The sequence below is a fragment of the Miniopterus schreibersii genome, assembly GCF_964146895.1.
Source record: "Miniopterus schreibersii genome assembly, chromosome: 1".
NCBI classification, from domain to species: domain Eukaryota; kingdom Metazoa; phylum Chordata; class Mammalia; order Chiroptera; family Miniopteridae; genus Miniopterus; species Miniopterus schreibersii.
In genome coordinates, this window is record NC_138101.1 from 122,503,477 (window position 1) to 122,519,104 (window position 15,628).

A 15,628-nucleotide genomic window follows, 5' to 3' on the forward strand; every position below is an offset into this window, starting at 1 on the left:
ATTGTCGACCTAGGAACCAGGCGATCAGGGTTTGATTCCTGGTCAGGGCACGTGCCCAGTTGTGGGCTTGATCAATGACTCTCTCATCATTGATGTTTCTATCTCTCTCTCCCTCTCCTTTCCTCTCTCTGAAATCAATAAAGATATATTTTTTTAAAAAAATCTTTAAGGAAAGTAAACTAAATGTTAGGCTTAGAACTCTAAAATTTCTTATTCAATATGAAGAAAGTCACAGTCGCCAGCATCAGTTATCTGACAAACTACAAAAGCTTGTAATTTCTTAAGAATCAGTCTTCATAAATGTTTTCATTAATGGAAAGTATTTAAGAATAATATGGTCCTAAAATAGATATTCTATAATTAAGGTATATTAAAAGTACAATATGAAAAGGAAAAATATTAGAAGCCAAAATATAGAACTTCCTTCAATAAACTTTTATTCTTCTTTCATTTAAAATTATAATTTCAACTATAAACTATATGTATTGTATTATCTCTTCTGTTCATCACACTATAGAGTTTCTTAGGACCTAAAAATATATGTTCACTAAAAATCTATTTCAGAAAATACATTTAAAAAAATCCCCAAATGGCAATTCAATTGAATTAAAAATATTACTTACAAGATCAATAGTACTATAACTGTACAGTGTTCCAAAGTCTTAAGTAAATTGAGCAATGTGTGATGTTAATTTTTAAAACATTTTTCCAAAAACACTGATTATCTTCCATTTTAAAAGGTAAAAATTTTACTTCTTTCAAGAAAATTACATCTCTATGATGTGTTGATTTATATAATTTAACCACGATTACTACAAAATGGCTTTATGAATAACTTGATATTTTATAATACTAATTGTGTAAGAAAATCTTTTATAAACTGTAAAAAAAAAATGGAGAGAAAAACTGAACCTTATCCTCTCATAAATATTAAAATATTACAAAACAGCAATTAAACATCACAAGCCTCCTGATGGAAGTGTGTATAACACTAATAAATATTATGCTGGGGTGGGAGTGGGCATAGAGAATAGGGGGGAGGAGGGCAGGATTCACAGGTCAGGAGGTCAGGCAGAATATGAGGGTGTAGATGAAATAAGATAAACTAACATGAACCCTGAAGGATAACTGTTGAAGCTGGGTAATGAGTACATAGAGGTTCACCATTCTGTTTCTCTACTCTTGAATATTTGCAATTTTCCAAAATAAGTAGTTTCATCAGTCTCATGCATGATGAATACACACACACACACACACAATATACATATATATCATGCAACAAACAAATATTGCACATCTTTCTCAAAAGATATACACACACTCCTTACATGGATTCTATACTGCATGTCATCTAGAGAAAAGCCTACAAATTTCATCTTAGCATGGAGGAACTGAAAAGAAAATATCAGTTAAGGGATATGTACTTTATTTATTAAAATGCTTTGGAATTATTCTCTGACCTTAAATTTGGCAACTTCCTGAAGCTAGGACCTTATGTTACCAATAATGTAGTGCATATGGGAAATAGGTTAGGTACACTCTGTCACCTTTAGCAAATATTTTCCTCATCAAGCTACTTAGAGACCATCTGCTACACCCTAAAGCAACATCCTGTTTAGGTAATCCTACTGACTTGCAATATAAGTAACCAAGTTTATCATTTGTTGGAGCCATAATTACATGAATCATTCTGTATGCCAAAACAACACACCACTGATGAAAGAAATCAAGATCTAAATAAATGGAGAAGCATACCATGTTCATGAAGGAAGATTCAACATAGTAAACACGTCAGTTCTCCTGCAAAGTAATCAATATATTTAATGCAACGCCAATTAAAATCACAGCAGCATATTTTATAGATATATACAATGTGATTCTAAAAATTAAAATTGCTAAAACAATTCTGAAATGAAGAATAAAGCTTGAAAAATCACACTACCCAACTTTAATATTTACTATAAAGCAAAAGTAATCATGACAGCCTGGCACTGGCAAAAGAAAAGACACTTAAGTCAAAGAAACAAATGAGGGAGTCCAGAAATAACCCCAAATAAATATGGCCATTTAATCTCTACCAAAAATGCAAAAACAATTCAGTGAAGAAAGATTCATTTTCCAATAAATAACTACTGGAACATCATATGGGGGTGTAATGAAATAGGTCATAGATCTAAATGAAAGAAGCAAATCTATAAAAATTTTATAAGAAACATAAGATAAATACTTTCTTATATACCAGCAATATTTGATTGGTATTTGAAATGAGGTATAAACCTAACAAAATATGGATAAGATCTATATGAGGAATATAAAACTCTGATAAAAATAAATCAAAGAGCCCTGGATGGCTTGGTTCAGTGGTTAGTGTGTTGGCACCCGGACCCGAAGGTCTTGGGTTTGATTCCCAGTCAAGGGCACATACCTGGGTTGCAGGTTCTCCCCGCCCTGGTTGGGGCATGTGCAGGAGGCAACCAATCAATGTGTCTCTCTCACATCAGTGTTTTTTTCTCTCTCTCTCTCTCTTGCCCCTTCCCCCCACTTCCTCTAAAAAGCAATGGGAAAAATATCCTGGGGTGGGATTAAAAAAAAAATCAAAGATCTAAATAAAGAGAGATATTACATGTATATGTAAAGGAAGATTCAATATTGCCTAGATATCAGTTCTTTCCAACTTGATCTACAGATTCAGTGCAAGAATAAGGAGTTATTGTTTAATGAATACAAAGCTTCTGTTTAGAATAATGAAAAAGTTATAGAGATGGACAGTGGTAATGAGGCCCAATAATGTGAATATAGTTAATGCTACCAAATTGCACACTTAAAATGGTTAAAATTGTAAGAATGTTATATACATTTTACCACAATAAAAAATTCATAGGAATATACAGATGAAAAAAAAATCAATTTACATAATAATTAAAATGTAAAATTAAAAAGAAATTGTCAGCCCGGCCAGATGTGGCTCAGCGGATGAGTGTCAACCTAGGATCCAAAAGATCTTGGTTTGATTCCCAGTCAGGGCACATGCCTGGGTTGCAGGCTCGATCCCTGGTGGGGGGAGTGCAGGAGGCAGCTGATCAATGATGACTCTCTCATCACTGATGTTTCTATCTCTCTCTCTCCCTCTCCCTTCCTCTCTCTGAAATTAATAAATATATATATATATATAAAAGAAATTGTCAGAATGGACTTTAAAAACCCATGTACATGTTTACAACAGACTCATCAAAAATGAAAGGGATCAGTAGAGGTAAACAAAAAAAGGATGTATACTATGCAAATATTAAGCAAAAGACTTTAAGTTATATTAATTTGAGGCAAAGTAGAATTTAAGGTAGAAAGAGCATCACTTCATAATGATAAAAGTTTCAATTTATAAGGAAAGTAAAAAAGTTAAAAATGGAGCTGCTTTTGACCCAGTGATCCCACTCCTAGGAATGTATCCTAAGAATCCTGAAACACTTATCAGAAAGAATATATGCACCCCTATGTTCATAGCAGCACAGTTTACAATAGCTAAGATCTGAAAACATCCCAAGTGCCCATCAGTAGATGAGTGGATAAAAGAGCTGTGGGACATTCACATCATGGAATACTACGCAGCTGTAAAGAAGAAGGATCTCTTACCCTTTGGGACAGTACGGATGGACTTGGAAAAAATTATGCAAAGTGAAATAAGCCAGGCAGCGAAAGACAAACATCACATGAGCTTGCTTATATGTGGAATCTAAAGAACTTAATAAACTGATGAACAGAATATTCAATGACATGGAAGCATAGATCAGACTGACAAATGACAGGGATGGAGGGGGGCGGGTGGGTGGAGGGGGAGAGAGTAACCAAAGAATTTATATGCATATATGCACAACCCAAGGACACGGACAATGGTGGGGAGAGGGACTGGGGAGGGGGATGGGATGGGGTGGAACGGGTCATTGGGGAGAAAAAGGGACATCTGTGATATTTTAAACAAAAATAAAATTTTAAAAAAAGGGAGAGAGAATCAAAAAAACAAAAATTCTACACGTACATGAGCATAACATAGTCTCTATATATGTAAAGCAGAAACTCACAGAACTGTAAGGTGAAAGTAGATAAATCCACAATATGAAACAAGACAAAAAACTCAGAATATAAAAGATTTATACGTCATAAACAAATCCAACCTAACAAATGTGAACATAAATTCTGTCTAATATCCAGAATACATATTCTTGTTAATTAGCACATGCAATAGTACAATATTGACTATATTCTGGGATACAAAGCAAGTAGAATCACATTTCAAATTAAAACATAATAGAGCACCTTCTCTAACCACAATGTGATACTAGCAATTGGTAACAAAAAGAAAATCCTGCCAGAGCTGGTTTGCCTCAGCTGTTAGAGCCTCAGTCCAAGGACTAAAGGCGTCTGGGGTTCGATTCTGGTCACAGACTCAATCCTCGGCCCCTAGTAGGGCCGCGTGCGTGAGGCAACCAACTGATGTGTTTCTCTCATCCGTGTTTCTCTCCCTCTGTCTCTCTCCCTCTCTTCCATTCTCCCCCCCCCCCCCGAAAAAATCAATGGAAATATCCTGGAATGAGGGTTAACAACAACAACAAAATCCTCACATGTTCAGAAATTAAAATTCCCACATACTCAGAAATTAACAAAGTTACCATATGTTTACAAACTAGGAAATAACACAATGAAAAAAACTGATATTCAGACAATATTTTGAACTCTACAATAACAAATTCCACAAAGCAAAACCTGTGAGATGCAGCTAAAGTACTACTTGCGACCAAGTTTATGTCCTTCAATACATATATTAGGAAAGGAGACTAAATGAGCTAAGCATCCACTGTAAAAAAAAAAAAAAAAAAAGTAGAAATAAAGCAAAATAAGCCCAAAGAAATTAGAGGGGGGAAAATTAAAAAAAAAAATTAAACAGAAAATAAACATAACATTGAGAGGATTAACAAAGCCTAAAGCTGGTTGTCCGAAGAGAAAGATAAACTGAAAACTCTGGGAAAACTGATCAAGAAGAAAAGACAGAGTACAAAAGAGTCAATATCAAGAATAATGAGATTATTAACATCTTTTTGGCAATATATTTGAAAATTTAGATGACAGACAAATTCCTAGCAAAAATAACATACCAAAACTGACTTAGTAGCTATAGAAAATTTGAATAATCCTATAACTTTCAAAGAAATTAATCAGAAGTGGAAAATATTCCTGGAAAGTAGCATATTCTGAAATTATTAGTCTAATCTTATTTGGAATTATTCCAACCTTACTTAAAAATTTCCAGCCTGGTGGGGCGTGGCTCAGCAGTTGAGCATCCACCTAGGAGCCAGGGCAAAAGCCCAGGTTGTGGGCTTGATCCCCAGCAGGGGGTATGCAGGGGGCAGCTGATCAATGACTCTCATCATTGATGTTTCTCTCTCTCTCTCTCTCTCTCTCTCTCTCTCTCCCTTCCTCTCTCTGAAATCAATAAAGACATATTTTTTAAAAAAAAGGATATAAAAAGTGAATCATTAATAAGCACAAGTGCAAAATTCACAAACAAAATATTAGCAAACAGAAACCAGCAATATAGGAAACGCAATAACGCATTGTGACTAGGCTGTATTTATGCCATTACAGGTTTATTCAATATCTGAAAAGAAATTAATGCACTCATTACACTGACATTACAGAAAAAAATCCAAGGGTAGGCAAAAACTTATAGACAGAAGCAGCATCTGATAAAATTCAACATGTAGTTCTTTAAAAAAAATGTATTTGTATTATAAAAATATAATAATTTGATTAACAGGTATCTTAAAACTACTAAGAAAAATCCTCTAAAAATGATAAAACGTTCCCTTGATACTGGAACAAATCAAGAATCCTGGCTGCTTACAGTTCTTTCAACATTTACAGTTAAGGTCCATTACAACAATGCAAAACCCCTAGGCATAAAAAATACAAATTTATTAAGAGATAATTTATTAACCAAAATAAATGGAGATATTTACCAGGATTATGGACTGGAAAACTCAAATTAAATGCAGCCAAGCTAATTAGGACTCGGGCAGAGTTGGTGGGTTAAGCAATCTATAAGGGCCACTAAAACATTGGAATAAATTAGAAGTATGATGCCAACTAACTAAAGTTTCCATATGTTACTCTTTACCTAACTGGAAATTTAAACACATTCCTCAATAACATCTACTACGCATGTAGCTGCACTTAGTTAAAATTCAGAAAGCAATCCATGGCACTTTTCTAGGGATATATTACCTAATTTTGAAACTCGTAAATATGCTTCCCAAGAAACTGCTGGTTCAGAAGTGAAAACAAGAACTGCAGAAAACTGAAAAATGTTTTGCAAAATCTTTTTCAGATGTTTCCTTCAACTGGTGAGAGAAAATTAGTATTTTAATCTGTTTCTGTAGAAAAATTTTACGATCATAAAATCTATTTCTTCCTACCCCCACTAAGTAAATGTTTGACCAATATTTACAGGTTGAAAAGGGATACCCACTTATGTTATCTATACATACGTTCATGAAAGTACTTGTCACATTGTGTATTAATTATTTACTTACCTGTCTTTCCCAATTAAGCAATCTGATTTAAGGCGGCTTATATTTCTCATTGTTCTTTCTGACTCATAACACTCAAGAAATGTATGGTGGATTAATAAAACCTCATTTTATAGATAAGGCTCTAAGAGATGTTCATTGACCAGGTTATAATCTGACGACTAAGAAGTAGCAAAGCTACTCAATTTATCTATTCAGCAAATATTTATTGTTCTAGGTCCTAGATTCTAGGACTAACCTAGACCTGCTGACTTTCCATAAACTTAGAAAAAACCCCTCTACCTTAGTTTTGTAATGAAATTAACTTTCATAGGATTATAGCAAAAGGAGAAACTCCTACTGCAAAAGAGCTCACTACTGAACCAAAATGGCCTGTCTCGTGTATAGGGAGGAAGACAATCTCTTGTTAGTTTAATACGTTTTACTTAGATGGCCTCTGATCAGTTAAAACAGGAATTTAAAGCTATAACAAGATAGCAATACTGAGAGAAACAAATTTTAAAATTACTAACCATTTAAGTAATTCTTTAACTTTCAAATAACTTCAATTCAGGACACTTGGAATTTTCATGTAAAAACTTCCTAGACAGTTATTTCTCAGTTATAAACATCAAAATGTGAAACCTGTACATTTGTAATCACACTGCTAAATAAATAAATGTACATTTTATACAGAATTCCAAGCATTTTCTGCCCCATAAACAAGTATGAAATCTAGTGGGTTTTTTTTTTTCAGTTTTCTCATTCACACCTAATGTGTGATAGTAATTTTTTTTTTTTTAGCAATTCAGCTGTTATTTAGTGTTGCAAAGCATTCACCTAAGTTTTCATAGGAAGAACACTTTTTAGAATAATTCCATTAGCTTATTTAGATGTAATTAAATTATATAATTAATTATCACAGATATAACTGGCATAAACAGGTTTTGTGACAAACACAAGTAACTCTTGGTAAGTATATAAATCAACTGAACCAGCAGGAACAGAAACATCTACAAGAGATCAGTGCACTAGCCTGAGCATTAAGCATACCATAGCCATCAATCAGTATGTTTATAGCAAGGGAATGCAGAACTTTAGCTATTCTGGTAAATCCTTTAGAAGCCATTTAAGGTAATTTTAACTGTATATTGAATATTTGAAAATATTTTTGCCATTAGAATACTGACAAAGTATAAGGATAGACCAAGAGAAACTCAGCAACTCTACCAAGAAAAAATCCACTGTACACATTCCCCACAGATGACTAGTAAATAAAAAAAAATTTGTTAAGGGACACAATTTTACTTTACCTATAGTTATGCAACAAATAGGCCAATTACTTAATTGTATTAATATATGAGTCACTTAAGTTTAACCTTAGTAATACAGGCATACCTTGGAGATATTGTGGGTTTGGTTCTAGACTACTGCAAAAAGGTGAGTCACATGAAGTTTTTTATTTCCCACTGCATAGAAAAGTTATGTTTACACTATACTGTGACCTATTAACTATGCAATAGCATTGTGTCTAAAAAAAAACCCAATGTGTGTATCTTAATTAAAAAATACTTTATTGCTAAAAAATGCTAACAATCACCTGAGCCTCAGCAAGTCATAATCTTTTTGATGGTGGAGGGTCTTATCTTCAACTTGCTAAAAAATGAGTATCAGCAAAGTAGAATAAAGCGAAGAGGAATAAAATGAGTTATGCTTGTGTTTCACCAGATAACTTGATCTTGTTGGCTAGAGAGCAATAACATTAGTGTATAGCGCCATCTAGTGGAAGAACATACAAACATTTCCAGAGCTTATGTTTCAGTGTTTTTAACTAATTTCACAATAATCAAAACAAAACTGACTTTAAAAAAGGCCAGCTTTTCACTCATGACGGGTAATTACTACATTTTCCCTAATCAATATGCTAAACAAACATTTTCCATTTGATCAGTGATATTTTTGAATATTCAGGATATTTCTGAATATTTCTTCATCTTTTAACAAATTTTTCCATAGGAAAAAGAATAGTGGCAGTTCATTCTGCAAAGGAAAAACTTAGCATTCACATTGTTCCTTTAATAGGAAAAAATACACAAAACTCACACCACAAGAACACAAGTATGGAGCAATATCCTGTGAAAAAATGCCAATGTAAAACTCTCTTCAAAGTTCCTGTGGTCATAACAACAAACACTTTGTTGACCTTTCCCCAGTAATAAAAGACATAATAAATAATTTTTGTATTTTAAAAAAAATTTTGAAAAATGTTAATGTTATAAAGACTTAAAGACTATCAAAAATTCCCTCTTTAATTACTATTTTTAAAACTATGTGAAAACATTCTAATCACTGATATAACCAAACTTCAAATCCAACTATTTTTTGGATACAAAATATATAAATTTAACTTAATAAAATCCTGCTAGAATCAGCTACCAGCATAAAGAGCAACAATCAACATACAGATTTTTCCTCTTAATATTTTTATTTCCATATCTCTGAATAAATTCAATATATAATTTAAGTATATTTCTCTTTATGTTGTTGATTTAATTAAAAACAATGTTAATTAGTCCACTACTCTGTAATGTCAATTCACATGAATAATAAAGCTATCATACATTAATATTTTAATAATATCTAAGAATTTAATACCACTCTAATTAATATCTCTAGTGCTTATTGAGCACAAGAGTTAGCAAAAAAGAACATGTTTTAAATGAACAAGCCAATGTAAAAAATTTTGATGAAGATGCTGGCTTATTTTGGAAACCTTAACATTTTCAACTTTATAATTTTTCTCTGTTTAGGGTGCTTATTTTATAAATCAAATTATCTTTAATTTTTCTTCCTTCTGGATGCCACGTGAGGCTAAAAATTTGAAGCAATTTAATAAACTAGTTTTTAAGTTATTTCAGACTTTTGACCTGAATCATATCCCACAGGTAACCCAAGATTTCTGCTATCCTTGGTAACTGTCAGATACTTCAAGCAAGTTCATGCTTTATCAAAACTACCATCTTGCCTAGACTCTAGTAATAAATCACTTATTCTGTTTATAGGAACAAGAAATAAAACTGTTTCCTTTTCAGTTAAGACAAGGTTGGAGTTTTTTCCTAAGGGAGTTTCGTTCAGAAACTAGGAAGGCCTCCAATTATTCAGAAATTAGGAAGCCTTAAGACAGTGAGTAAAGTCAAAGATTGCTGGCTCTCTCCCCAAAAACCAACCTAGGAAAACTAGAAAAGAGAGATGGCCTCATGGACCCAAAGAACCAACCAAAAACTTCAAGAAATCCATGTGTTAGTTGTCCTGAAGGAAGCATGTGGGAGATGATTATAACCGTGAGTGAAGAGCAGACACTGGGGATGCTGAAAGATTAGGTTGGAGAAAAATTTGTGTGGCTTGCATCTCCAGCATGTTGCCTTAAGACAATTGATGTGTGCCCTACCAATAACCCAAGCTGCAAGTGCCATGAGGGTAATGTCAAGGGAGGGCAAAAATGCTACTGGGGTAATGAAATGAGATCTGTCTTAGAACTTGTGGGCTGCTTTAACAAAACTAAAACAGACTGAATGGCTTATGAACAGATATTTATTTCTCATAGTTCTAGAGCCTGGAAGTCTGAGATTAGAGTGCCAGCATGGCTGAGTTGTGGTAAAAGTCCTCTTCTGGGTTGCAGACTGCCCACTTCTCATTGTATTCTCACATGGTAGAAAGCAGAGAGGGGAAGCAAGCTCTCTGGTGACTCTTACAAGGGCACTAATCTCATTCATAAGGGCTCTGACCTTAAGACCTTATCGGATCCTAATTATCTCCCAAAGGCTCCACATCCTAATATCACATCGGGGTTTGTGGATGAAAAAGGGCCACATGGTAACCCTCACAAGCTCAGGGAAGGCCTGCATGGTGGCCTTTCAAACTCAGAGACCCAAAGTAACCACAAAAGATGGTCTGAAATTAAAGTTTTAAACATAAGCAGTTTATAGTTGGTAGCCATGTCCTGAGGCAGTATTTTTCCCTAACAAAGGTTAATTTTCACCTTAACTAAGCCTGTCAGTAGTCTTTTGCATCTGAGATAACATTCCTGATTAACACATGCCTTTGCAAAACAAAGTAATTTCCCCTTTTTCCAGGCCCTCAATGCACCAGTGCAGAGATCGTTTTTTGATACCTTAACTGTTGACTGTTAACTATCCTGCACCCACTTATGTAAAAGAAATATTGTCTATCATTTTACTTTTTATCCAGTCCCAGAGGTTTCCCCGGCTTTGCTTTCTCCCACCTCGCTAACCTATCACCAACAGATTTCATGTGTAACCCACTTGCATCTTCTCCTTTGAACGTAATCTATAGAGCAGGGTGCAAAACTACCATTCTCTGGAGCATTATCTCAATCCCTTGAGATTCTGCTTCCGGGCAACTGTAGACAGTTTGGTTCAAATAAACCCACAAAAAATTCTTCACTACTTTGAATGTTTTCTTACGTTAATAGCGTTACGGTTTCAACATATGAATGGGGGGGCACAAACATTTAATTCATCACAAGTTCTAACCATCATTTACTTTTTTACCTTTTCCCCTTCCAAACCCTAGACTGGGTGGCTTAAAACCATAGCAGTTCTTATTCCTGAATGTATAGGAAAACTGCATTCTTTATATTTGAGTTGTAGTAAAAGTAGTGTGCATAGAAGTGATACAAGCCAATTTCAAGAATCACCTTCAAGGCATTCTGTGAAATATTTAGCCCTCTCTTCCCCTCCTGCAACGTTGACAATCACACTTGAGACAGTGGCATCACAAAATAGAAGGAACTCTGATCTGTAAGCCAAATTCTTATGGGTGAGAAATAAATTTGTTTTAAGTCACAATTTGGGGGTTGTTAGTGCAACACAGCCTTTCTGATCCTAGTACACAACTTGGAGACTGCCACCTTCTCACCTCCAGTTCTAACCAGAGGGGCACCTTGGTGCAATAACAAATGTCAATAGAGATCCTGCAGTGCTTGAAACTCTCTAACTCCAAGCTCATCCCATCCCCACTCTTCCCTCTTTCAGAATTACACATATATTCTTTCTCTCTCTCTCTCTAGCTTCCTCACTCTTCACCGCCAGATATTAGAAAGTAACTAGCCATTTTTTAAGAACTCAAAAATAACAGGAAACATTTTTCAATATGATTACTTACTTTTCAGTCTTTGGACAACTCACTTAGAAAATTAGAAAGGGCTTAAAAATCATCATTTCCTTTAAAACAAACACCCCTGGTTACACCCTGTAATATCCACTAGAACTCAAAGTTGATCCAATATTAACATCAAATGACACTGAATCCTTGATTTTGTAGAGGTTACTAATGATAGAAAAAAAAAGAGATATAAATTCTAGGCACTGCCCAAATGGCCATATCCTATAGAAAATAGTTCAGAATACACTAAAACAAAAGTAGAAGGAAGGGCAGAAAAGATCACCATTTACAGTCACTACCAAAATATAAAATATTCTTAAAATCTTAGTGTGGTCCCTTTGTCATTTTTGTTTTACATATTTATATAGGTGTAATCAATGTCTACAGATACTTGATTTTTTGCACTATTAATCACAAACATTTTTCTTCAAATCATTTTAATGGTTGTTTAATATTCCACTGATGGTAATACCATAGTTTTCAATTATGCATAGCGCTAGAAGCAACATCTTTATGGCAGCTTTTAAAAATCCCATTTACATTAACTGTGGCAATGTTAAAAACTAGTCTAAAATTTTATCCATTAACAAGCAAATAATATGGTCTTTTGTTTTTCATAAAGTATTTCCTAAAATCAAGAATATATTTTAGAAGACAAACTATTCCAAAAAACTTTAGTGAAGAAAATAATTTCTCTAATATTAAAGGTATATTTACACGTAGACCAAACATCACCTTCCAGACCAACCAGTTAATAATCATGTGACAATTTTTTTTTTAAAATATCTTTATTGACTTCAGAGAAAGGAAGGGAGAGGGAGAGACATAGAAACATCAATGATGAGAGTCCTCATTGATCAGCTGCCTCCTGCGCGACCCCGACTGGGGATCGAGCCCGCAACCCGGGCATGTGCCCTGACCATAATCGAACTGCCATCTCCTGGGTCCTCGGTCGATGCTCAACCGCTAAGCCACGCCCCACCGGGCCACAAAATATTTTAAATGAGATTTTAATTCTAAGATGGTTAACAAACAAAAACATAGGCATTTAAAGGTGTAAACTTAGATTTTAATTTAAAGAGATAAAATTAACATTTGTATGAAATAAAGACAATAGAAATTAAGCCACTGAAATCCTAAACTGTTTCTGACCAGTGAAGAATGACAAAGAAACTCAGTGAGTTTTTGTATACGAATTTCCTAAGGTACAGTTCCCTTCCCAAATGAATTAGAATAATCTTGCCCACTGTGCCAGCTCATGCCACTGAATAAAATGTTCTACTTTGGGACTTCATAAGCTATATTACACAGTATCTGCCGCTCACATGCTGGTCATAAGCTATTTGACATAAATTAAGGAAATGGTTTCAATTTACATTAAATTTAAAAGGTAATAAAAGTATTAAAGTACTAATTAGTTTCAAGACATGCTGCTTAAAGAAAATTACTTCAGAAAATATTTCACTAAAAAGAAGAAATTTAAACATTTAAAAATGTTTTAGGTTACATGTGTATGGTTGAGACTTAATGCAAAATAGCATTTCAATACTCCAATACAAACAGCATCTATATGAAATTACCATTCAAATACCACCAAAGTAAAATAATAATGGAAAAAGTTCTCTAATTATGTGAGGAACACTTTTATTCTTGTACCCTAACATAAAATTACATGATCTCAGGTCATAATTAGTAAGACATACTTCCTAATAATGTTTTAAAACATTATTTAAAATAAATAAATACATAAGTAACAAAATACACACTGTAGGAGAGGGAAAACTTTTTCTCGATCCTCTTAAAATCCCTGGCTGGAGTGGAATATTAAACTGACAACACGGATTAACAGGAGAAAAGCATAAAAATTTATTTAATGTAAGTTTTATGTGATAAAGGAATCTTCATAAGGAAATAAACATCCGAGAAATGGTTAAGCCTGAGCCTTTTTATACTAGGTCAGACGAAAAGTAGAAAGTCCTGGAAAATGTGCTCGGGCAAAGGGCATAGGAGCCAAGAGTAGTAAACTGGGGGAAACATAGCAAGGACTGTTCCGTTGGGTTCCTCTAAGCCTCCTTAATCGCTCTGTCTTTGGAGATGAGTACGCTCCTTCCCCCTAGGTACCGGGAGGGCACCTCTCACCAGAGGGTCATATAGGAAGTGCTTCAGGGGAGTAGAGGGAGGCCAGAGAGTCCTCCTTGTACCTGCCATTTCTCAGATTTCTTTGGCCTAAAATATTCAGTATGCCAGTGCCATATTCTTGTCACCTTGTGCACATGTTCTGAACCCTGTCAACACAAAATGAAAACATCCTACAAAATACCCTTTCCTCATTATATATTATTTAGGATAATAGAGCACAGTGAAAAAACCGTGCAAGTACTAATCAAAAGAAAGGAGTGACTATATTAATATCAAACAAAATAAAACAAGAAATATCACCAAGACTAAAGAAGTACATTAAAGTGTTTAATTCTCTAGCAAGACATAAACAATCCCAAATATGTAAATACTTACCAAGAGTGTCAAAATACATGAGTTATGATGAAAAATCAGACAAATGCCTAATTATAGTTGGAAACTTCACCACACCTCTGTCAGCAATCAGGAGAATAAGTGCCCAGAAAATCAGCAAAGAACAGAAGACTCAGAATATCAATCAACTTGACCTAACTGACATTTATAGAAAACCCCAACCAATATGGCAGAATACACAACCTTTTCAAGTGCACATGGCACATTTACCAGAAAAGACCCTATTCTAGTCTGTAAAACAAACCTTAACACATTTATAAACATTAAAATTTTACAAATAATGTCCTTTTACTACAACAGAAATAAACTATAAATCAGTAACAGGACGGTATCTCAAAAATCCCCAAACACTTCTAAATAACCCATGGTTCAGCCCTGGCTGGTGTGGCTCAGTTGGTTGGGAATTGTCCTGTGTACCAAAAGGTTGCCAGTCAGGGCACATGCCCAGCATGCAGGAGGCAGCTGATAGATGTTTCACTCTCACATGGATGTTTCTCTCTTTTCCTCTCTCACTAAAACTCAATAAAAAAATCTTAAAAAAAGAGAAAAGTATTATCCTTCAAAACTTTGAAATAACTGCAACACTGTTCTACCAGATGATAATGCTGGTCAAGAAGGCTGATGCTGGCAATGTTAGGGGCAGAAATAGAATAGTGGGGACTAGTTGTAGTTATAAGAAATATTAACCATACTCTGTTAACTGTGATGGTTCTGTTCTTATTAGAGAAAGCACATTCTAACCTGGCTTTTATGTCCTGGGGCATGGCAGTTAACCTTGGAATGCGTCCATTCTCCTTTTCTGAAAACTGACTACCATCTTGGAAAGATTAACCACCTTGTTCCGAAAACAATGAAGGCACCCGCCTTTTGTGATCCACAGCCAGCACTGCCTGTAACCTGTAACCATTCCTACTTCCCCATGACTGTAATTCCTCCTTTCCCATGTAATCTTTGTCCTTCCACCCCATATAAGCAGCTGGCTTATGGGGCGAATTTTTGTGGGTGACTCCCTGCTCTCCCATATTGCCAGCAACATTGGAATAAACACTCATATACAATTCAACCCAGTCTCTGCTTAATTGGCTCAAGTAGTGACAGGCAGCCCGGGCCTATCCCTTTTTCCAGTTCAGTACATTCATTCAATTTTTTTTCTTCTTCTTTTAGGTAGCCTATTTTTGTTTTCTTTCTGGAAACCTTTAGAATTTTTTTTTTCCATTCTTGGTGTTGTGAAATTTTACAAAAGTGTGCCTATTGGTACTTTTCTACTTTGTTTTAATACCGAGCACTCTAAAACAGAAGCATAGAATGCTATACACATCTAGTGTTTAATGACGGTTGTTTTGGTTGGGGTT

The 15,628-nt window shown here is 34.6% G+C and overlaps 1 protein-coding gene across 4 annotated transcripts in view; it reads right to left on the minus strand.

Moving 5' to 3' along the window:
- MIPOL1 (mirror-image polydactyly 1) overlaps positions 1 to 15,628 on the minus strand; it is a 270,347-nt gene that overhangs the window by 248,022 nt on the left and 6,697 nt on the right. For 3 of the 4 annotated variants that reach the window (XM_081155067.1, XM_081155069.1, XM_081155070.1), the window contains exon 2: positions 1,756 to 1,800. The exons of the other annotated variant lie outside the window; for it this stretch is intronic. The gene's annotated coding sequence lies outside the window, so the exon portion shown is untranslated. The remainder of the gene's footprint in view (positions 1 to 1,755; positions 1,801 to 15,628) is intronic. 4 annotated transcript variants of the gene reach the window in all.